Source organism: Takifugu rubripes, chromosome 18 (assembly GCF_901000725.2).
Source record: "Takifugu rubripes chromosome 18, fTakRub1.2, whole genome shotgun sequence".
Classification (NCBI taxonomy): Eukaryota; Metazoa; Chordata; class Actinopteri; order Tetraodontiformes; family Tetraodontidae; genus Takifugu; species Takifugu rubripes.
In genome coordinates this window covers 5,453,147-5,476,831 of record NC_042302.1, presented here as the reverse complement: position 1 = coordinate 5,476,831, position 23,685 = coordinate 5,453,147, and the positions used below count along the sequence as shown (strand labels likewise).

At 45.8% G+C, this 23,685-nt stretch overlaps 1 long non-coding RNA gene across 2 annotated transcripts; it reads right to left on the bottom strand.

Annotated features, from left to right (window-relative positions):
• Nucleotides 1-18,235: 18,235 nt before the first annotated feature.
• LOC115246613 (uncharacterized) lies at nt 18,236-22,403 on the bottom strand. Of its 2 annotated transcripts, none has more exons than XR_003885726.1 (3): nt 22,060-22,403; nt 21,431-21,520; nt 18,236-18,336 (listed from the first exon to the last, which is right to left on the bottom strand). It is a non-coding gene; the product is annotated as an uncharacterized lncRNA (long non-coding RNA). The 2 variants fall into 2 exon arrangements; XR_003885727.1 differs by lacking the exon at nt 22,060-22,403 and adding an exon at nt 21,937-22,008.
• Between the last annotated feature and the right edge of the window lie 1,282 nt (nt 22,404-23,685).

The following is a 23,685-nucleotide window of genomic DNA, read 5'->3' as shown; positions in this document are numbered from 1 at the left end:
AATTTCTCTATACTACTCTGCATGCAGACGTTTGCTAATGCCGTGCCGAGTACAGCTCTCAAATCGTTTCATCCACTAGCTAAAGCTTTTATAAATCCCTCCAAGCATGCATTTTGACCAATAGAGGGAAAAAAGCTAATATAACAGGAATGAAACATCCATAGTTGCGCACCTCAGTTGTTTAAACCTCTGAAATCCCTGTATGAACGTTGAACTGCCCGGCACAAGCGTCCTTGTCCACCAGGATGCATTGGTGTGTGACCATTACATCATGGCTAGCCAGGGGCTGATTAGTACAACATACAATCACGTGACCTCATGTCCAGGTCTCGGGAGTACTGCTGGGCAGAGCCGATGACGACTTTCCCTGTGCGATGTGTTTCCACCAGTCTCCTGCGGTGCAAGTCTTAATCCCTCTGCCCGGTCTATAGTTATGGAAGGGGAGTGACGATTGATCAAGGGGGGTGTTTTTATTCACGAATATATAAATGAGCTTGTCCCTTTAAAGTATTAGATTTGTCTTAAATGAGGGGACTTTTCCCTTTAATGTGGCTTGTTTTTTTATTGTACACCAGCTCTTTAACCTCTACTCTCTTCACCCCCCACCCCTCCGCTCTGCACCTCACCAAAGCCGCTTTGAGCTCTTTTGCTCTGACATCACCACAGTCATCATCGGCCGGCATGGGCTAGACCATTGGATCAGCGGCGGGGGAAGATTACACTAAAATCAGAACGCTTCTGTTTGGCTTTGGTGCAAGAGGCTCTCTTAAAACCCACCCCTGGTTGGACTAATGGTAACTGATGGGCCATGGGCATTTGTTTCAAGCTCTTTGTGAAAACGGCTGATGTATTAAGAAGTAGAAACTTGAATCCCTTTGGTAACGAGGGACAGCTCTGAAAGTTTCTGCGTCAGCGGAATAAAGCTGCCATCTCGCCCATCCCGTGGTGTCTCTCTCTCTCTCTCTCTTTGTTGTCTAAGTGAGAGGTCATGACCTGTGGATCTGGGCTGGTATGCGACAGAGTCAGAGAAAAACACAGAGTGGAGGAGGGAAAGAGACAGAGTACCTGTATGTACGGTATTCGTATGTGTGGGAGAATGTCGAGGCGACAGCTGTCAGACCCACCTCCTTGACTCGAAGACACTTTGGCATGCGGACCAAAGACGGACAGCGGTGGTTTCCACTCGCTCTGAATCCACCATTCCGATGTGACCGAGGAGTCACGGCGACCTCCGGCACTGCTGTTTGATGTTTGCTGATATTACATAACCCAGGAATCGCCTGACGCCATTAATAGGGCTGCAATTCCACAAATGGATCCCCGAAGCTTCCTAAGCTAGGTGTGATGTTTTAAAAGGAAACCGCACAGGTGTAAAGTGCAATATCCCTCTGTGTTTTCCCTTTACCTGATCCAACAAGGAACCGGCGCCAATCAGAGCCGCCTTAAACCTCCATCTGCGTCTTGCTATCGCGTGCGGCTCATCAGATTTGGGCAGCACTCGGCATCCACGACACTAGGAGGGAAACGCCAATAGTCTTAAGCTGTGGGATTTGTGCAAATTTTTCGCTCCAACTGCGTCCTTTGTTGCGTGTCACCCCCCCATTATCCCCTCATCCCGCACTTAAAGTCTGCACTGTGATCCATCTAATGAAAGGCAACTTTCATTTTATTTGTCGTCTCCGTGTGAAAAGCGTCATGGAAATATTGTGAGATATTTTCCGAGATCAGCTGTGTTTTGCCAGGTCCCGCGGGGGGGAAAAAAAGAAGTATACATAAAGTTCCGATAGAGCAAAATATTTCCACGCACCACTTGAACACATAGTACTAACAAGCTGCAAAGTGACGTAAAGTATGCGCCGTGAATGCAGGTGTTTAAAATTCTCCTCGTACGCAGCAGCTGCCAACGATACAAACACTCCTCCGCCAAAATAGTGTGTTTTTTTTCACTCCAGGGAGGGAAACGAACTGATAAACAAAATTCTGCATGATCTAATTTAGTCTGATACCCTTAGACAGCAGCTCAGACTTCTTTTTTCCCTGCAGTGCTGTGACATTTTAATCAAATATTAGCACCTACGTCATGAAAGGAAATGGAAACACATCCTCGGGCTAAAATCCCCCATCTCCAGTTGTTGGGACCTGACGGTGAAGGACTTTCCAGTTTGCACCATGTGTCTGGCACTAGCTGACATAATGTTGCATTAGTAGATCATGTGGATGGATGATTCACATTCCCACCAGGACACCCTTGGCAGGATATCACTACAGCTGGGAAGCCCCACTCTGGAAGCCCCTAAATGTCCATAGAATTCCCCCACCGATCCGGCTTTAACTGAGCTGATACCAGCCGGAGCCGGGCAGTTAAAAATAAGCTGCCAACACGTCTCATTGACCCGGATGACATGTGTCTCCAGGGAATCTTGAGACGGCAGGTTATTGTAGGTCAGAGGTAAGAACATCATGTGACTGTAGAGATACGGATGGGTGCAGGAAGAGGGGAGGTTGTGGAAGTCAGCTGCAGCATTGACATGGAAAATTCCCTTCCTGGGAGAGAGAAAACAAGTGTCCCCAATGAGTCTGAAGGAACTATTTAATAAAGAATATAAAGTTACTTTGTATTTGTGGTAACACAATGAAACAGCTTGTGTAATTGTGCCCATGTTTCTTGCTTAAATCTATTTATTTTCTTTAAAATCTTATGAAAGCCTGCATGTGATCAGCATGAGCCACTGCCAACGCTGGCGGTCAAATGTATCGTTGCTTTAAAGCTGCCTCACAGTAGTTTCTATTATTACAAGCTAGTTTCCATTTCTAGAAGTGTTCTAGGAATTACCTTTAGGGAATTCCCACTTTTCTAACATAATGTAAACAAGGAACATGGATAAGACTTATACGATTGTTGCTTTAAGGTCAGATGAAATTGGATTTGTTTTAGCTCAGAATGGTAGAAAATTTACGAGTTAAAACTCATAAATGCCATGATTTTTTATGTCTAAACATCGCTATAGCATCAGAAAAACAGGAGGTTACCCGGAAGTTTAGCTGGACGGGTGAGCTGTGGGGAAACCCTGAGTAACAGCTCAGTCTAATTCCTGTTGGAGACCCCCGCACCCAACCCCCTTACCCTTTTACACTCCACATACCCTAATCCATCAACCAATGGATATTTTCAGCCTGTGTGTGGGTGTGCGCATGCATGTGTGTGTGTGTGTGTGTGTGAAACCATCCTGCTGTTATAAAAAGTCTGAGCGGTGCAGCCCTTTCACCAGACCCTAACCTAAGTGCTTGTCATGAACAGGTACATGCATTCCGATGTTGCTCTATAGAGGTCGGAGTAAAATAACAAAACTAATCAAAACAGTTCTTGGTAAGCTCTCATTGGGATGCACCAAACAAATAATTTCCATATATGTCTCGAAGCATTTTTCACTTGGGAGGGACTAATTGCCCTCTGTTTTATATTGTGTACTTAAGATTTAGAAAGACTGCCTGGAAACTGAGACAATCTCCAAGAGGCTTTTATTAGCCGACTGTTTGGGTCTGAACAGAAACCCTGCAGCGGTCGATAGGACAGAGTGGCCCTATCACAGAGTAGAAACAACACTATTATTTACAAGAAAAATACTGGCCGCACTGGGAAAATGTAAACATGAGAAAATGTGAAATAAGAAGAACACTCAGAAGTATTCTTTCCTTCTGGTGCATGCAGCCAGGAGGATACACAAATTATATCAAGGAAGCACCAGCCCTACTGTAGGTGGCTGGAAGTGTGTTTGTCCGATAGGAAAAGTTCAGCGCAGTGGCCCTGCCGAAAAGTTCCTGGAGACTTTAGAAAGAACTATAATAAGAGCAAAGAATTTTCTGGGTTGAACCACTACATGACTAAATTTAGGCTGTAGTTGGAGTGGTGGAAAAGCAGCAACCCTCCACAGACGCGCCGCAAAATTTCCTGCAGCTGAAAAGTGGATAATGTCGGAACAATTGTGATTGTTGTTGTGTTACGTGCCACAACGAAGGTCAACCTTAGTGAAATATGGAGCAATGAGAAGTGTGGAAGGGTTAGAAGGTTGGTCGCATGCCTCTCGCCAGCATCATCTGGCTCCCTGAATTCAGTGCTCTGCTTTTTCAAAGATGAACAGAATTAAAAGAGGCACAAATGACTCAAACCGTTTAAAAGAATGCGAATGCAGGAAGCAGCAGGAGGCTCTTATATATATCACTTCAAAGAAGACAGTTATGATTAGAGTGAAAAGATCTTTGGGAACTCAGGGGCTGTAGGTGTGAACAACTGCAGGGGCCAGGGGTGCTTTGTCATGCCGGAAACACCCCCCACCCCCATTACTGTGCTGCCAAAATGGAACTTCAGAGTCTCTATACGTATGCAAATCTAAGAAGCTATAAATATCTCCACAAAAGATCACAGAAAATTAATAGAGAGAAAGCACATACCCATAAGAATGCCTCATATTTATTCATGTGAACACAGGGGGGCAATGCTAGATTCCCCTGACTGTAATCTAAAAGGAATGAACTGGGGCGTAGCCTGTTTAGAGACAGGATATTCCCTAAAAGGCAATTTCACCAACCAATTTAAAGACCACAATGGCTTGGGTGAAAGCGGTGTCAGTCCTGTAGGCCTGGTGTTAGCACCCTGAGCAATTATCGCCTCAGCTGCCAGGTATGATCGGGCAGAGGAAGAAATGCGCTCCTGATGTGCAGGAGGTTGAAATCCGTGACAGTGCCGAGGCGCGCTGGCTTAATGAGTTGCAATTGCCACACCAGTAGCTTGCGTTGAGGGGTACGAACACCGCTGGCGAGGGGCCGTCCCTCGCGCCCTGCCAGTGCTGCTAAATAAGGAAAGGTTGTCCGAAAGTCTCCTTGCTCACAATCGGGGTTTATATTCAGCAGGTAAGAATTCCTGCTCCTCACCTTTAACCCTTGCACCTCATTCCATCTCCTGTGACCTACATTAAGATTCCGAAAGTCACTTATCTCTCCTCTCTGCTAACAGTCGTGAGGCTGGAGCATCCACAGACCTCCAGACGGTCCTGTTTAGAACTATCACTGTTTCGTAATTCTGCCGGTTCTACTCGGAATATTCTATTAAGCCTATAAGTGCGTGACCCAGTTGGTGTATTTGTCATCCTCTTAAAAAAAAAGAGTGGGAATAAAAGAACAAGTGAGAGGGGGAAAAAAAGCCCAGGGTACAAAGACAAAGCTTAGTCACGGTCTACAGACGTGGTGTCTGGGAAACGATGTTGTGACCTTTGTAGGTGCCAGCGGTACCTATGGGACTGTCTTATTGCAGCATTTTGAAGCACAAGAACTGATCTAGAGCTGAATCTGTCATGTCAGAACTTTGTGCTTTACTCTAACAAAAACATGTCAGGTCCTGGTTGCAACTGGCTGAGTGGATTTCTATTCTTATCAGTTAAGTTATCAGGAATTCAACATGGTCACGGTGACCTTGCCTTTCACGCAGGCCTGACAAAATGCAGCTCTACTGCAGGAATATGTGGTTTTCTGACGAGGAGGGACCACCTAAACATGTGCGTGCATGGGCGCGAGTGTGGGGAAATGACAAATCATCTGGCTTTAGGGGAGATTAAACTGCATTAGGAGACAATGGGATAGAAAAAGGACACGGGCACAGGCATACACTAGTGTTCACACGTGCAGGTGCACATGCACGCACACAGACTCAGCCCATGCAGCCGGCTTCACACTCGCAGATTCTTAATTTGCACGCACGCGTCCATCCATTTGAGAATCCAGCAGCGGCTTTTTGGTCACCGTGGCGGCTCGCTGTGATTGGTCGGCACGGCGCTGGCCTCTGGGGACCCGTGTGGTTGTGAGGATGAGGTGGCTGCTAAGAGACTGAGTCACAACATGCAATGCTCTCCGCTCACAGCACTGCTCACGCACGGCCGTGACAGTTACAGGAAGGGAGGCAGACGGAGTGCCAGCAAGATGAGATGATCACGAGATGAGAATTTTGTCTGGAAAAGAATAGAAAATTGGGCTGAAATCCAGAGTTTAGAATGCAAACTCCTCATGGAAGTTTGGAAGATGACAAAAAAGGCGTAACTGCTTGATCTAGATCAATGGAGATAATGTTAAATGACAAATGCGACGCCTTGAATGTTCACTTTTGTGCAGAGGCCTGTTACAATCTTTCTGAAAGACCTCAGAGTTTAAAAGCAGAATCAGATTCAAATCTTATTTATTGTTGACTGTTTGAAAGAGTGTATCTCTAAAATCCACTCTGCAGCTTGGTGGGATGGGAAAGGTAATTTTTTTTAAATGTGAAAATCAGATAAAACTGAGAAAAGGCAATAATTAGGGTGGTGGTGCTTTTTTTTCCAGGCGACAAAAAGTTTGCTTGTTCCTCGGACGACAGGGGACAAAACTTGAAATCAATATCTCTGTTATTATCTTCCAAAAAACCCCAGAAGATGATCATTTGGTCGATACTAATATGCTGTTTGCCCAGCGCAGAGAAAACAACAGCAGTATCTAATATTTATGACCGCAGGCGACCACAAAGGCCATAATAAACCTAAAAGCTAACCTAGTTACAGACTTCATTTCTCGCCTCGGCGCTCACGTTCGTGTGGACGTTTCAAATCCGGGCTGTCAACTTCGGTTTGCGAGCGTGTTCATCCAATTTGGCGGCGTCGGTGGAAACGCAGCGCGTGAGCGACGCAGGTACAGCAAATCACAATTTAATAACCATCATGTCCAGGTTTGATCGTGATGTTCTCAGAGCGGCGGCGGCGGCCCGCTCCTTCTTTAAGGACGTTCCTACTTTCCTCACCATCCAGTCGTGCAGATATGGGAATGGAACCGTATTTATAGCTGAGATTGATCAATGGCAGAACTAGTTGCGCGGCACGGGAAGGGGTTATATTTAACATGCTGTGATGTCAACACGTGGCTGGCGCGTTACCATGGTTTCTCCTCTGAGACAGGCAGATACTTTCTTATCAGCGCGGCGCAGAGGCAGACAGGACAGTGAAGGACGTAGAGAGAGACGGCCAAACTCAAAGGGCGAGAAGACGAGAGAATAAAGGGGAACGTGTAAGAGTTCAAGGCGGATAGCATTTGAAGATAACGGACAAATCTGTGGGCTTGTCTCATGTTTTATGCCAAATCCTGCCTCCGAACTGATTATCCAAGCTTTCCTTTGCTTAAAGTAAAGGAATTCTGTCTGTCTTTCATTCCTCTTCACCCTCTTCCCCGTTATCTAAGCCACTACTTGCCATCTGATAAAGGTTAAAGAGGCTTCTGCCTGGCGGCACCTTCAGTCTCCATCTTGCTCATCACCCCGTTACACTGCAGTAACACCCAACATCTGCCAGATTACCATGAAAGATGGCTGCCGAATGGAAAAAAAAAACGATTGGGGGGAAAAAAAGCTCCCCCCGGGATACAAGTCGCATAAAAGTGGAAAATCTTGACTTGCGACGCGTTCCTCAGCTGTTTTCACTTCCTGTTCTCATAAAGCTCCAACAGGCGCCATGGCGGGAGAAACCGAGAGTGTGGGTGCAGGCGTAAGTCTACAAGGTTGTAGAACACCCCCCCCCCTCCCCGAAATAAAGCTGACTACAGTAATGAACCCTAGCCATTAGCTCTCTTTAGACAGATTTAGCTAACAAATGGCTTAATGTCTGCACCGTGTGAAATGGTACTGTCACTAAGTCACAGTCACACTGGGTGTCAAGGCTCGTGTCATGCCTGCACGTTACGTATTCTATAACGCAGCAGTGACAGATCCCCAGAGACTGGGAGCCAAGGCTGTGTTATCTGCAAGAGCGCAGTGGTTTGTGTGGATTAAACTGGAATGGGCAATAAACTCAACATCACAGGGGCGGGGGTGGGGGGGGAGTACATCAGGAAGCCAGAGAGAGAAATACAACCTAAAAAAATGAGATTAGCTAAAGCTCCAAAAACCTCATTGGTTTCACGAGCAAGGCACTAGAGTGGAGGAGCTTTGTCGAGGCAGAGGATGCTCGAGCTGAACACAGAGGCGACAGTTCAGCACTCAAGGAAAAGAAAATGGAATGATGACAGGCGTGCTAGCATATACACATACGACAAGAACCTCTTCGCACATTAATCAAGATTAAAGGTTAGCATTTCTCAGCTAGAGAGAGCAAGCATGCAGTTTCCCTGCAGATATTCACCAGCAAATATGATTTAGCTTGATTTTTAAAGGGGTGGACATGAGCTTCTACAAGTATTCCGGAAATATTCCGAGCCCTCTCCCTGCCTAACACGTTCTTGTCAAACCTACTCTCTGTGTTCAATCTATAATCTGCCGCTGAGCCTCGTCAAAACGCGGTTACGTCACGCGGGTTGGCCGCCCCCCGACAGGAGACAGGGCTGCAGGAAGAATGGGAAAGCAAAGGTTGCTTTTAAAAAAAATTTTTTTGAAAAGGCCCGATTCTAAGACCGGAGGGCATACTGGGAAATTCACACGCAATAAAGGCACAGATGAACAGATTAAAAGAGGGACAGATGAAATCAGGGTGATGAAGGAAATGAGAGGATGGCAGAACGGATGAGGGGGGAAACCTCGGTGAATGATGGCGTCTATTTTCCACCAGCAGGCAGATGAATTGCACTGTCAAAAAGAGGAAAGAAAATCTAAAAATAGACCGCCCATTATGTATGCATGCCCAGCTTTTGATCCCTGTATGAGACAAAGGGCACACACGAAGGGCATTTTATCACCAAGCACGCGACTCCCACGTGCACCGAAATAGATCACAAGTATTCCTCCGAGCACCTTCGGCTCATCCTTAAACGCGGATCTATAAATAAAACGCCACGGTGGCAGAAATGTGAATGGAAAGGGATGAGTGGCAGGACCCTCCTGGGATCTGTTTTCGAGAAGGGGGATGTTGGATGAAGAAGCCAATTATGCATTCACGGGAACGATTCAGTTGTTCTGCGACCTTCGGAATGTCGACGCCTCCCCGTACGGATGCCAGCGGAAGCAAAGATGCTCAGAGGACTGAACTTAAAGAGCCCAGGTGAGAAAAATGAAAAGTAAACAGGTTATGTAAGGATGTTGTTAGAGTCAGTGGATAATTGGGCTGATGGCGGTGACATTTGGAGCCTGGAGATGAGGGCGTGGTGCGTGCGAGGGAGGGGGCGTGTCTTGGAAACAGATGTAATTACTCTGCGCGTTGTGTGAGGAGTGTGGGGGGGGGGGTTATCGGTGTTAATGCTGGTGTCACCTTATACCACCTGGCATCGGAGAGGGAGCCGGTTACATACAGAACGCAGCTCAAAATCCACCGGTGAATATATCAGAACCACCGAACCGAGGCTCACAAGTCGGGCTGCAACATTTTATTCAAGCTATTAAGGTGGCCATGCGTGATTAAACCAAATACTGGACAAGACTGGAATACTGTTCAGATGATTGAGATTTATGCATTGAATAAACTGAATAAAGAAAAAAATGCAGCCTTGAATTAAATTCTTTTAAATAGATGATGAGTCAGGCTCTGACAGTTACTTTCGGATGTATGGACGAAACCGCGCTAACATTCTAAGCAGGTTGTGGCGTTCAAAGCACCGTTATGGCTACAGAACACGCGGCCTCGATCAACACGTTTCATTCTATCAACAACGGTGATAATTACGCGACGGTCTTGTTTATCATTTACCAGTATTTACCTGTATTTAACAAAAACCTGTGGATTTGGGAGCCTGTTTTTAGCCCAACGACATCCGTTGTCTGTTTCAGCGAGTTGCATTCTTTGCTGTGGATGTTGGGTCATCTGCTGGGTGAATGATGAGCGCTAAAGGAGTTTATGCTCATGCAGCCTCTCGATTCCCGCTGTGATAAGGCCTCCACGCACGCCGTGCACGTTAGGACGCTGCAGGGGAGGCAGGCGTCACTGCCGACCGCAACTGTGACTCATTGTGGGTCCCTCCGTGCTCGGCGAACCGAGGCTACACCTCTGACCCGCGGGCATTTGCATGTTACGCAACATGCAAATTAACCTACGCGTGCATACGCAAGATCATATGTGCACGTGTGCTTTGCGTTCATTTAGCACGCGCTCGGGGAGGCGATGTGCATGATTGCTGCATACGACCGTGCTTGTGCCGCGTTGCACTCCCCTCCCCTCGACACCGAAAACCCAACGCACACGCAAAGAAAAACATACATTTATGTAGCACTCAAATCGATTTAGCCGCTTGATGCTGTGTGAAGTGCGAACCGGGTGCATCTGCAGTGCTCTTGGCCAAACACACACCATTCTTATACACTGGAGTGTGAAATGCATTGGCTTTAAGTCACAGCTGAGGGTGTTTGCAGCCTGATGGCAATTATTTTGCACACATTTCCTTACAAAGAGAGCTGCTCCTGTGAATATATGGGATGCTGTACATCATAACAGGCATGACGTCATCCGTGAGGTCTGCTGATAGCTTGTGTCTTATGTGTCTGGGTACTCAGGTCTCCTCCGGTCCAGAGACACGCAGGCTGGACTCTATAAATTTCCGATAGATGACCAGCTCTGGATATATTCCGGCCTCTTGCCAGATGTCTGCTGGGAAAGACTCCAGCGCCCCCATGATCCTGACCACGGATAAGTAGAGGTTGACATGGGTGGATTATAGATTCACCAGACAATACTGGGTGGTGGGAGTCTGATGCCTTCTGCACTAGCTTAGATAAACTGACCTTCTAGAGTAACAGTGCTCAAGTTATAAAGGGAGCTTTTTAAAATAACAGGGCAAAACTCATCAGCCCTCCTCTAATTTAATGAATGTGCGTGAGCGTGTGCGTGTGCGTGTAAAAGGCAGCAGCCGATGCAGAACAAAGTTTTAATCCTTGAAGGGGCAGTGTGATGTGATTGTAATCAAATGTGAAAACCACATTAAGTCACAGCCGCCCACAATCTTCGCAGACTTGCATTAGCATCACGGATGTAGGCCGTCATTAAAAGAATGAAAGACAAAGACACGTGCGTGCTGAGGAATCTGTCGGAGGCAGCACCTTTTCTGAACCGCGTTTTCTTGGAAATTAACAATCAAACGGCGGCGAAAAGTCCACAATGATGTAAAGTCCGACGGGGTTTCGTCCCACATTCTTGCTCCTCTCCTCTTAATTTGCTTCCCTCGATGTGCAGCCACCATTAAATAGACTGGGAGGCAGACTGGCCCAGTTTTCTCGTTTGGAACTGAGGAACCCAATTTCAGCTCAGCTTGTTGGAGAAGCTGCAACATTTGTTCCCGATTTATTTTATTTTTTCCAAACGCAGGTCTGATGTTCTGCCGTTTTACGCTTTGAGCTTTGATGGCGTTTCTCTTGAAGATAATTCATCATTCTTTCACATCTGATTCAACTTCAAAACACCCAAAGTCTCTGAAAAAAACACCCATGTTTGTTGCACTGATGTCTATATTGACACAGACAATAATCAAAAGTGAAACCGATCTCATTTTTATTGTTGGCATCCACATATTTCAGCCAGCAGGCCGGTTAGCTTTTGTACAGCTAACTGATGCTAATCCTTAGCCTTGGACAAAGATCGAGACTCTGTGTGTATACAGAACAACTCTGAGGAGGCGCTGGACGTTTAAAGCTACGACACTCCCAATGGCGGCGGAGTGTCCACCGACTGCCGACGGGAGGCCGACGTGAGACGTGAACACAGTCGGGACCAATTCCGATCATCTCCTCCCGCGGCACTCGTTTCCAAACGGGTTCCAATTCCCGCCACTCATTTGTCCCCCTCATGCTGCAGTCTCCTTTTAAAATGTAATCTGTTACGGATTACCGAGCACCCGCCCGAGATTTAACCCAGCAATATAATCCTTTGTGTTGATCTAACGTAATCTGATTTTTCTCAATTACTTTGTCTCCGAAATACATGGAATATGACTGTAAATGAACACTGAACCCTGGCTGCACGCTCATTTGAACACTATCAAATTGACCGCGACCGATGTTCGGCGACGCGCGATCACCAGATAAAACGTGATAGCCGCCGTCAAATCAAACGCCTCCGTCTGATCCAGTGTTTGGAGTTTGTTTGGTTTACAACGGCGCCGACAAATTCACAGTGCATCGCCAGATTACCGTAATCCGTGTCCCTGTTTGGTGTTGCATCTATTCTACCTACACGTGTACACACGGACGCGCTCTCACACCTCGGCCACCCGTCGCCTCCCCCCCACAGTCATGTTGTCATTATTCCTCCTGAACAGCAGGAGCCATCCTGAGTTTGTCCTCCGCTGTGGCTCCCATCTGATGTCTAATGATGAATGGCTGCTCTTTAATCTCTGCAGGTTCAAGCTGAGCCGAGAGGACGACTAATCTGACCGAGGAACCGGAGGAAAACCTCGTTTGTTTTAAAGTTAATGCAAAGACTTTGGTGAGTCAGGCCGCTAATGGGCGAGCAAGGGCTCACCGTCGCCAAGGCCTCTTCGATTCGGTTCGGGTTCATCCGAACTGCGTCGGTCACAATCAAAAATGGGGGGTGACGGGTAGAAGCAGCTATTAAAAGGTAAATATTTACCCAGTTCTTGTTCCAAAGAGCGATATTTTTCCATTTTTGTAGATTTGCTGATAACGCTGCAGTGTATCCACAGCGTGTCTGAGCAATCAGCAACAGCAAAATATATATTTGTATCCTTTTCACACCCCTGAAATCATGTTCAAAGCGTCATTTTACAGAACCGACAGGCGTGCGGAGGGCCTCTAAAGATCAGCAGGAAGAGAACTGTCGATATATAAAAGTGTTGGCGGAAGCAGCCATCACCCACCAGCCTGGTGGGGGGAAAACTATTATAGGAATATTTATATCTATTCAATGCTGGAAATAACAGCACAAACACACACACACACACACAGTAGGTCTGCAGGGTGGGATCAGCAGTGACTGGGAACGAGCTGATGGAATATATGGCATCAAAGCACATCGTTTCTACCCGTTGCTTCATGTTCTATAGTGTATATCTCTATAAAATAAATGAACGGATTTATGAAGAAAAAGAAATTGCGTCAGCAGTCAGGATGCGGACAAATCCGGTTGGACATCGAAGGTGCAGCTTACATCCAAGAATGACTAATGCGCCAGAGCTTTACAGCATCATCCTTGTTTGATATTGATGGGATTGCAGGGGCAGGGATCCATCGATTTGATCTTCAGACCGATCCCAGGCCAGATAGGAGTCTATAACGGTGCCCCCGTAATGCAATATGGGATGCATGCATCTCATTTGTCATGGAAACCAGACTTAGACGAGTTAAATATAGAGGCTTCCGGTTTAGCGGAGGAGGGTTTTAAGGTCTATTCTTAGAAATTAGAGCTGGTTTATGCACTGCAGCAAGCAAGCTGCCCTCTGTATCAGAGCAGATGATGACATTTCAGGGAATTCAAAAATATGTATTTCCATTTTCTCCTTTTAGATGAACATCTTAAATAGTGCATCCCTTACAAAAGAGTTACGAAACCCACGCCTTAAGCTTTATCAACCACAAAACATCAGCGTGTCTGTCAGTTAGAAGCACACCCGCTGATGGGAGTTTAAATCAGAAATGTACATTTTAAGGGTTGCCCCTGAAGGCGTGCTGAACTCAGTTTATTACCATTAGCTCTGCCATTATGTCCACTATTAGCAGCAGTAGTAATAGAGTTGTACGTACTGAAATGAGGGTCGTCCCGATACTAAATAGACTTGCCAATACCGATCCGATCACTTTGCCCACGTATTCATGAAAGTTAATAATACCAAAGCAGCTGCAGTTCTCAGGTGAATCACAATCCCACATCCAAGCTGTTCCTTGATATATTTTTATTCAAGAACTAGGCTAACAATGACTGCAGCCATCCGATACTTTGGATCGGCTCCGGGCGGAAACGTCTAATTGTGATTACTCTGATTATCATCCTGTAAAAGAATCCCCATAGAAACAGTTTATAGTATCAAGACAAATGACCAGCTGAATTGAAAGTGATAAGAATAGCAGGAACAAGCATCAGCATGGTGACAGGTGCTCGACAAGGGCTCGCACTTCAACACGAGAACGCACCTACACACACACGCACGCACGCACACACACACACACACACACACACACACACACACACACACACTGGGGGCTCAGGTGTTCCTAGTCGTTGCTTACACTTTTGCCAGGAGTCGAACTGTCTCCCCTGCCAACAGCGCACGGCACGGACAAGCACGAAAGCGCACGCACCGGGGTGGCCTGAAGGTTTGAAGCGTGCACACCAGCGTACATGCACAGAAACACCTTCCACGGTGACACTATTATCCTCTGGCTTGGGATGCCAAAATGAGCAGAGGGAAGCAGCGTCCGTGTGTGTATCCAGAGAACGTGCGCGCTGACGGGTAATATGCTTAAAACTGACACCACCCACGCTCCCCCAGTGACAGCAGGTTTCATCACAGGGCCGGGACCTTTGTGAACTCAGAATGCTATTGAGTACACCGGGAACAAAACTATTCATCACGGTCACCTTGCACACACAAAGTCATTGTAAAGCTCCTGTGAGGGAAGGAGCTTTTTCATTCCATGTCATAAATAATTTAACAGCTGTAATTACAATGCTTGGATAGAGACAGAAAGCAAAATTAATCCAGCGTGTCACACGTTTGTGTCAACAAAAACACGCCTGAGATGAAGACGAGCCTAGCATGCTGGCTAGAAAATGGAGGAGTCATAGCACTCCACCTTTTAAACTCCGGTGTCGATGGTATTTATTTATTTACCCAGGAAACTGTCAGCCGGGTTCTGCTGTGAGCTAACAACTGTCATCAACACAATAAAGAAAATGCAAAGCCCCACTTGTACCGCCTATCTTGCTAAATAAACTGAAAATTGGAAGACGTACGGCAACCTGCCCCCCCCAAAAAAACCGAAACTAATTGTGTGGAACCGACCGAGGCCGCCATTGCTCGAAGGTCTCTAACCGCAAATTATTAATGTGGCTACATGGTGCATGCTGAATGTGCGCGCGTGAGGGTGCGTGCGCGCGGTGGATTAAATCATTTGGTGAACCGAAGCGGCGTTCTGAACTCCTCCCGTTTTATTTGATGAAATTGCTTTTCATAATCACGGCCAGTGAGAAAGCAGAAATCAAACCTGGAAGCGGCAACGTGAGGGAGTGACCTCTTTTACCTTGGCTTTTTATCTCACGTACACAACCAGAGAGAGAGAGAGAGGCAGACAGAGAGATGGAGAGAGAGAGAGAGAGAGAGAGAGACTTCACACACATCCACTCCCGTATTACATAATAAGACAATCTCTGCTCTCAGGATGTCAGTCAGGAATTATTGCGAACAAATGGCTCAGAGTTTCACTCAATTAAATGTCAAACCCTGAAACCCAATTCCCCTCTAAACTGGAGGAAATGCATTCCTTTCACTTGTACTCTGCCAGGATGTTGATATATTTATGTTGTTGGACAATGGAGACGTTAACTATTGCAGCGGTGGCTGCTAGCAGGAAAGCTGGCGTGCTAATTACCTTTTCGGTGGAATGCAGGCGGTAAGACACGCAGACCGTCTCTCGACTCGACAATACTGGCTGTCAAAGCTCCAAATCCCCATCCTTTTTTTTTTTTTTTTTTATACACCTATCCATTTACTCCCCTCCCTTCAGTTCCCTAGGACCCCCTTGAGGTGGACACAGAAAAGATTTTTACAAGAGTTCAATATTGAGGCATGGACCAGCAGCGCAACTGTGGAGCCCCCTGAATGACCTTGGGTATTGTCCTCTAATATTAAGCATACAGGCCCAGTTTAAGGAAGATTTATCAAGCCATTCTTTTCATCCCCCTTTGTTTTGTCACTACAGAGGTGAAATACAGCATATAATCCTTACAAGACATAAAATGGAAGTGACCTTTGATCCAAATACGTGAATGTGCCCAATCTCACCAAGTTGGTCTGATCCAGTGGGAGAGGGTAAACCAGACGGAGTTGAAAGGAAAGGGGGCAAGCTGCGACGACGGCGGCGGCGGGCGGGGCAAAAAGGTTGGTCTATTTCCGGAGTGGTAATCCATCCAGAACGCGCAGCGTCAGTGACGCCGCATGTGTCTTTACATGTCACCGTGACACTCTGGGGGGGGGCTAGCGCCGCGCTCAGTGGTGGGAATGAGCTAGAAAGGAAAATAGATCGGCGAAATCGATGGATGCGCGGGCTTTTCTTAGCATGGCCTCGCTTCAGAGACCCACAGAAGGCACAGTGGGTTTGCCTCATGCGTCCACGTGAAAGGGAGCAAACAAAACCATACATTATTATAAATCACCCCCACGTCGCTTGATTTTATCGTACCTATGGAACAAGTGCAACATGCATTTCTTCACTCTGGGGAATGGAGTGTCCATTGACATTAAAGCTAAGCGATACCGAGCGCCGCGGGTGGTCCAAGGTCGATATGTGGCAGATGAACCGTGAACCTTTGGTATTCTCACATCAGGAACATTATGGCTGGGACCTGGAGAGAAGAAACGCTAAGAATAAAATGTGGAGCAATTCCCCTGATGGATGGTCTGTGTAGAAAATAGAGCAAATGACATTCAGCGAGTGTGACTTCCACAGGATTGCAACCGCCGGCGCTCGCTGAGCCTCCTCCCATCGCGCTGAAATTCAAGCTGGATTAAGACGATATAACTCCAGCACGCCCAGTGGCGGCCCGGGGCCATACATCAGCAGAATTTATGACCTCCTGTCGCACATGTCTTCAAATACAGATGTTCCTTCAAAATACTGTCAGCGTCATGATTTCAGCATCGCCGCCCCACCCCCACCCCGTCATCAGTTGTAACCGTTTGAATAATTGGAGTAAGGATCCAAATTTGGATGGTGCTTAAAGATTCATTAAAGAGTAAAGATAATATAAATACTCAGCCATATTTTAGATAAACTTGAGGTTTCTGTGAAGGGCTGGGGTAGAAGAGAAGAGTCTGACGCTGCCTCCAAAGATCTGCCAAAAAATTTCACATTCACAATCAAGAGTGGTGCGAAATGAACCGAAATTATTGATTTCATTTGCTTCTCCTGAGTATTCATGTAAAAAAAGCCTGTTAGAACTACCAGTAAGTCTGCCTTCATCTGTCAGGTCCCTCAATCTAATTTCACAATGGAGTGCTACAAAAAGAAGGAAGTTGAGCCAGTTCTGACTCTTTTACTGGGGACAATCCATCTATTACGACGCTGCTCCTCCTTAACTCGATCACGGCGGCCTGGAGAGCCGTGAGTGAAAGAACTCCGTCCAACCCATCAGCCCAAACAGCCGAACTCACTACCCGACCCAGCTGTCAACGCTCGGCGCTTGTTTGCATATGGTAATGAGGAAGACGATCCAAAAGGGATAAAGGGCTTCTTGCTGCAGGAGCATGCTGACACAGATACCAGTGTTGCCTCTCTGGCTGGTGCTCACGCCTCTAATCACATGAATGGACCAAACAACATGGCTCTTTATTGGATTTGGACTTCTCTCTGGAAATGAGCCTGCGCTACGTCCTGCAGATCAGGCCTCCAGAGAGGAGGCTAGATGTTTCCTCAGAGAGGCTGATGGGTGACGCTGCCCCGTCTTAGCCGACCGTTTTGACGTTACATCACATCAGCTCGGAGAAATACGTCCAGTCAGATCGAATTAGTTTAAAATCCACAGAATCTCTCTGCATGAAAGGTTTGCCAAACACGGGATGAAGCGCATAAAGCTTTATGTGCTTGTCGGGGACAATAAGGCTGAATGCTATCCATCAAGGTTGTTGCTTTTACTGTATTCTTTGTGCTGACCCTGGCATTAAGGAGCGGGATGAAAAGCCATTTTCCAGATAAAGACAGTGGAAAGTTTCCCTCTCTCCGGAGGGCAGGCTGCTACTGCGCCTCCTTGATGAAAAGACGCTACCTTGGCGAATAAAATCTTTTTTTTCAGGCTGTGCTGGCGTCACTCAATTACGCACTTGGCTTTGAAAAGGGCTCCTTTTAAAGCGTCCGCCCCACTTTTTTCTCTCGTCAGAGGGAAGATTGGCGGGTTTTAGCTGCATTTAAACGCTGCACATTCAGCTGATGGTCCCTCGCAGAGGAAAAAATAGCGGTGTTGATCTGTTTCCCTTTCACGGCGTTTATCCTGCTGTCATTGATGAGTTTCAGCAAACACACGCCCCCCCCCACCTCCATGGGAAGCACGCTGCATCGGAAATTCATAGAAGACGCTGACAGACAGGAGGCGGTACGAAAGCATGGAGAATGTTTATTAAGCTGCTGTGTTGTGGGATTCTTATTGACGTGCGTTTCTCCTTGTTTTTCATTCCACACCAACTAGAAACCTGGTAGATAAACATCAACAATTATTAAAACCGGCAACGCAGGTGATGTAAATGTCGTCAGGAGAGGAAACATCCCCGGAGGCAAATTGAATCTTCTTGATTCTAATATAAAGCGGCTGGGATGAAATTTTGCCCTCTGACGTCAATAAAAACATGGATTGCCAACAACGGGCAAAAATAGAAATATTGCATCAGAAGAAATTGCTGTAGTTTACCATTCAGAAAAAAAACCTGCCTTGTTTCCATGGTAAACGCACTGTGGGCCGCGAGGCACTGACTGACAGCCTCGTACGCCCAAGTATGTCACAAATTATCATTCAACAGGGTTTTCTTTTCCCCCTGCTTTCAGCCTATGCTGTAAACACAAACTGACGGGTGATTACAGCCTCGCTGCATCGAGCAAACATTTAATCAGACGGACCACGCGCGAGGATCTTTGTACACATTTCTTTTGTGGCCGGTGTAAAATTAGATCCAAGGGTGCTTCGGTCAATAGCTGAACAACAGGCCTCCATTTCTAACGACCCCTTTCGACTCTCAGGGCCCTTTTACACAACAACTTTTCAGAATTCGTTGTCAAACAGCTCCTAAAGCCACGTATGGCAAATGTTCTCCGAGCACAAGAACCACTGAGAGGCTGTACTGTGCATGCCAGGCCAGCAGGCGGCAGTAAAGAATGGTTACACGCAAAGTTATATCTGTCATCTACATATTAGCTTTTAAAGGGACAAGAAACGACCTTAAAGACGTGATTTGATCCAATGTAAAAATGCGGGTCACCCGATTTTGGGCTGTGGGAGGATCTGGAGAAAACAAACAAGGAGAACCTGCAAAACACTGGGCCCAGAATCAACCCCAGAACCTCGGACACGGCTGTGCTGACGACTGCACAACGTTAAGTTAGCAAAGCACAGTGTTTTTTTAAGCTTTTTTTTTTGGTGGAAAAATGTAAGAATAGATGGGAAAGAGTTGCAGTCACAGAAGCACCGGTGGGAAAAGCTTGGCCAACTTTGCCGGGACGCCGCGAAGAGCTGATCCAGTGTACAACCGCTGCCCTTTGTTTCAAAGTGGCGCTCATGTTTATTCATTTTGGCATCAGGGCCAAGAAGCAGACAGAAGTGTGTTTACTGAGACTCCCCAATTCTCACAACGGCACGCTAACAAACAACACTGTCATGATGCAAAGAGACAACCAACCCCCCCCCCAGAGACTTCCTGTTCTAATAACCAATTTGCCCGAATTAGCGTACATGTATCGTCTCAATGTCTTCAAACCCCAGCGTTTGCAGAGCTGAAAGTTCGCCGATGTGACCTTTGAGTCTCAGACTACAGCATCACAAAAGGCATTTGTTATTTCAGTCATGCCACCCGTGTCCCCCTTGAGGTCCCGGGACCCGAGTATTGTTTCCCGAGGACGCACGATATACTGAATGGTCGCGCGGCAATGACGAAAGCAACACTTTTCCATCGCTATGAATCTAAATAGCAAAATATTTTAGCTTTCGGTTTAATTCAGCTTGAAGATGCGGCCGCAATCTAAGAAGGAACCCTGGCAGGGTGGTTGGGCGAGTAAACAGATTAGCAGGGACCACAGAGAGCTGTCGAAGTCCTTAGTAATAATGTTAGCACAGCAAATATAAAGGGGCTAACCCAGCAGATTCAATTCAGTCAGGTGTGATTAAAGAATTCATTCAACAATATTATAAAACATCTTTACTAAAGATGATGAACATTATATTTAGGAGGGACCTGTTGAATTTCCTTGGGACACCCAAGCAGCCAACACCTCAGTGTCAATGTCTAATTCCTGGAAGTTCAAATTCCCATGAACACATCGTGCAACTGACCAACTCCGGAGACCCCTTGACCTCCAGATTAATCAGTATGTCATTTAGCGCCATTTTTTCGCAGTAGAGATAAATCGGAGGTGCTCTAGGTGTCACCGAATGCTTCTATATATAAAAAAAGAACAAAAAAGATGAAGACATTTAATGGCAAGACACTCTATAATAGCCACTTTAGATATTCCAATAAATAATTCCAGGGGTCAGACTGTCAATCAATGCGTAACACTGACTTTAAAATCAATCGAAGCATTTATTTCCTAGCATAAATATACCCTCCAACGTCTTAATTTACCCAGAACACAAAGTATTTGGAGAGGACTTGAAGGTACAAGCACTGAGCACAGTTGCCGCTTTGGCTCTTTACTAAAGCTGTAATAAATAGACACAGAAGTGTGTAATCTATGCTTGTTCACTGGCACAATGTTGCTAATGTCTCCACAGAATACTGCCAGCCCTCCTTCAAATGTCATATGTGAAGTGGTTGTGTCCTGGGGACAATGAGGGGTATTGGGTTTCTGAGCAAGACTTAGCAGTCCCCAAACTTAGAACTGACTCTCTAAGGATGTCGCTATGTGTGTGCGTGTGTGTGTGTGTGGAGACACACAACAGTTAAATCTTGCCAACAGCCTACATACACACACTACAGTCCCCAAGTTAATTAAAACAGGGGTTTTATTGAAAATCAACACCGGTATTACCATAATTTCATAATCAACGCAAATATTACGAAGAAATTTGCATCAATATTAGTGTGATCATACGAGCGTCGTTTAACCAGAGCAGATTCCTGCACCGTTTAAGCAGGGTTTAACTCTCAACACCTGCCTTTCTGAAGACACCCATGTTGGTTTGGCGCCATGACAACAAGGACTTCCAATGTTAAGCCTGAAACAACACGCCTAAAAAAGCCAGAACGGAGCTCCTATCCTGCCCTGTCTGGAATGATACCAGTCACCAATGGGAGGAAACAACATCTACTCACGGTGATGTGCACGACTATCAATCACATCGACCTTTCTTGCAGTAATATCGAGCTTGTGAGGAAATGTGGGGCAGGAGAAAGTCCCCAAAACCTGCCAAATCCTCACAGTCCATGCATGTCTGCATCACATAAATGTAGTCTGATAACCAGAATGACTAAAAGTTTAATAAAAAACAGAGGTGCAAGGTGTTTGGGAAGCATGAAATGAGCCAAAGCAACATAAAATGTTGACGTAAAGTCAACCAGAGAATAAAGCAACACTTACTTGAGCAACATTTGTGTTCTTCTAATGGATACAATATCCAAGGTGAGGAGATTGTCAATAAAACAGGTTCTTGTTCATCCACTCGCTCCTCTGCACAAAAAAGAAAGATCAATCAACTTGGGATGTGCAACAAAACAAAAGCCACGCAACTAAATAGACATTTGCCCTGAGGCGATCATAAAGACAACACCCATGTAATGGAAAAACAAACAAAGTCACACCAAAGTGATACGGTCAGAAAGACAAGCACAAAGAGCTCCTGGATACAGCAGAATCACTCATTGTGTGAGCCTCGTTCCCTGGATTCAAACATGCACATTAGAACGCTGAATTCTAGATATAAATGGCTTTTGCTCTGCTGAAACTTCGCAAACTTTTAAAGCCCTGCAGCGCATACGGTGCTGCGGGTGAAGTGGCCCTCGAGTAGGGGCCCGGGGAAAAAAGCTCCCGCTACTTTACAGTAGCAGCGCCGTTTCACAAGTATGTGCAGCTTAAATATAACGCACTTGTAATCACTAAAAGTGAAAGCCGATTGCACTCAGCAGAGGCCCCGTTGCTCTGACTGCTGCCCCGACCCAAGTTTCCTGCACCGTAATAGATTCAAATTTGAAAAGTCGACCTGTGGTTACCTTTATATGATTAGCATATCCCCTGCATTAGAAAAGGTACTCGTTGTCATGCATACCTTCTATGAATATGGATTCAAGGATTGCATACTATAAATGACGCAGAATTTGTTGTGATATGTTTCCAACATGTGGAAATTGCGTCACACCTGAACGCCAATTAGCTGCTGTTTACGGACGTCGCTAATGCTAAACTAGCATTCATCTGTTAGCATTTGTTGATGTAACGAAATAAGATTCCGCTTATAATCCGTGTCCGAGTAATTACTACACTTTTTAAGCCTAATTATACTCATAAAGTAGTATAGATATACTTGCAGAAATCATATAAAAATGTGTAAAGTTAATGACTAATTAGCCAGATGTTACATTTCCGGTTAGCTGCGCAAGTAATTGCAGATTCCGTGTTGTTAAACGGATACAACTTTGTTAATATTTTAGAATTTAATGTCATATCGTTCTATATATTAAGATAACGTTTGTGTATTTTGCAGGAGCAGATTGTTGCCTGGAACACTGTCCTAATTGATAGCTAACTGCATTCAGTTGAAATAAATAAAAACACTTTTTTTAAAAAAGGTTTCCATGATATTTTTATTTAAAAATAGCAGCAGTATGGTTGCTTCATGAATCCATGAGTCTTTTGATGATAGATTTTCAGTCCAAACTGAGGGAAGCAGCCTACGTGTAAGTCTCACAAGTGTGACCATGTGACCAACCAGTCAATAAAGCTGGAGTTAATTTAAACCATCCCGATGGCTCCCAAGAAATAAAACTATTGATCACAGAGACCCGTTGTTACATGAAAAAAATGGGGTTGTATGACCGAAATAAAAATAACCTCATTTACTGTTCAAACCGAATTACCCTCGAGGGGGATTTTCATTAGTGGTGGATTTGCTTTTCAGACCAGGTGATCAATACAGGTGAAAACAGGCTGCCGTTGTGTGCAAAACTAAATAAGGGTGAGCGGCAAAATCCGTTAAGCTAACAAGAAGAATAGCCCAGGAGGTGATGGGCAGGGATCTGCCTGTGCCATGCAGAGATGTTGTCATTGATTATCTGGGGGCTGTTATTGGTCACCATTCCAGCTGCCATGTTTGGAACAATAAAGTGCCCTCCAGAATGCACACGTATGAATATCTGGGAAGAATCGACCTATTTTGGTTTGTGCAGCTGATTCCTGACACCATTTTCAGGCGTGAAAAAATGTTGCCGTCTCATATTTAAATGTGCTTGTAAAACATTCAGTTGAGGCTTTCGGATGCAGCATCTTGCAGCTTTGATTAGCGTCGAACTAAATGAGACAGCAGAGTGTCCTTAAAATGCTGAAACACTTCATTTTGCATTATCAAAGTGCACCTGTCGCGGATTGTGATTAGCCAACTCGCACAGGGACAGAATCTGTCGACAGAGCTGGAGGAACGAGGAGGAGGAGGAGAAGAAGGGGGAGGATGTGTCAAGAGACACAGTGGAGGAAAGAGAGAGGAAGGGAGGAACTGAGAGATGAAGTTCAAGAGAGGAGGATGAGGAGAGATGAGAGAAGGGAAGCCGAGTAAAAGAAACAAACCTGCAGAGGCTAATGAGGAAAAGGAACATGCTTGTGTTTGCTAATCTGTCCTCTTTCAT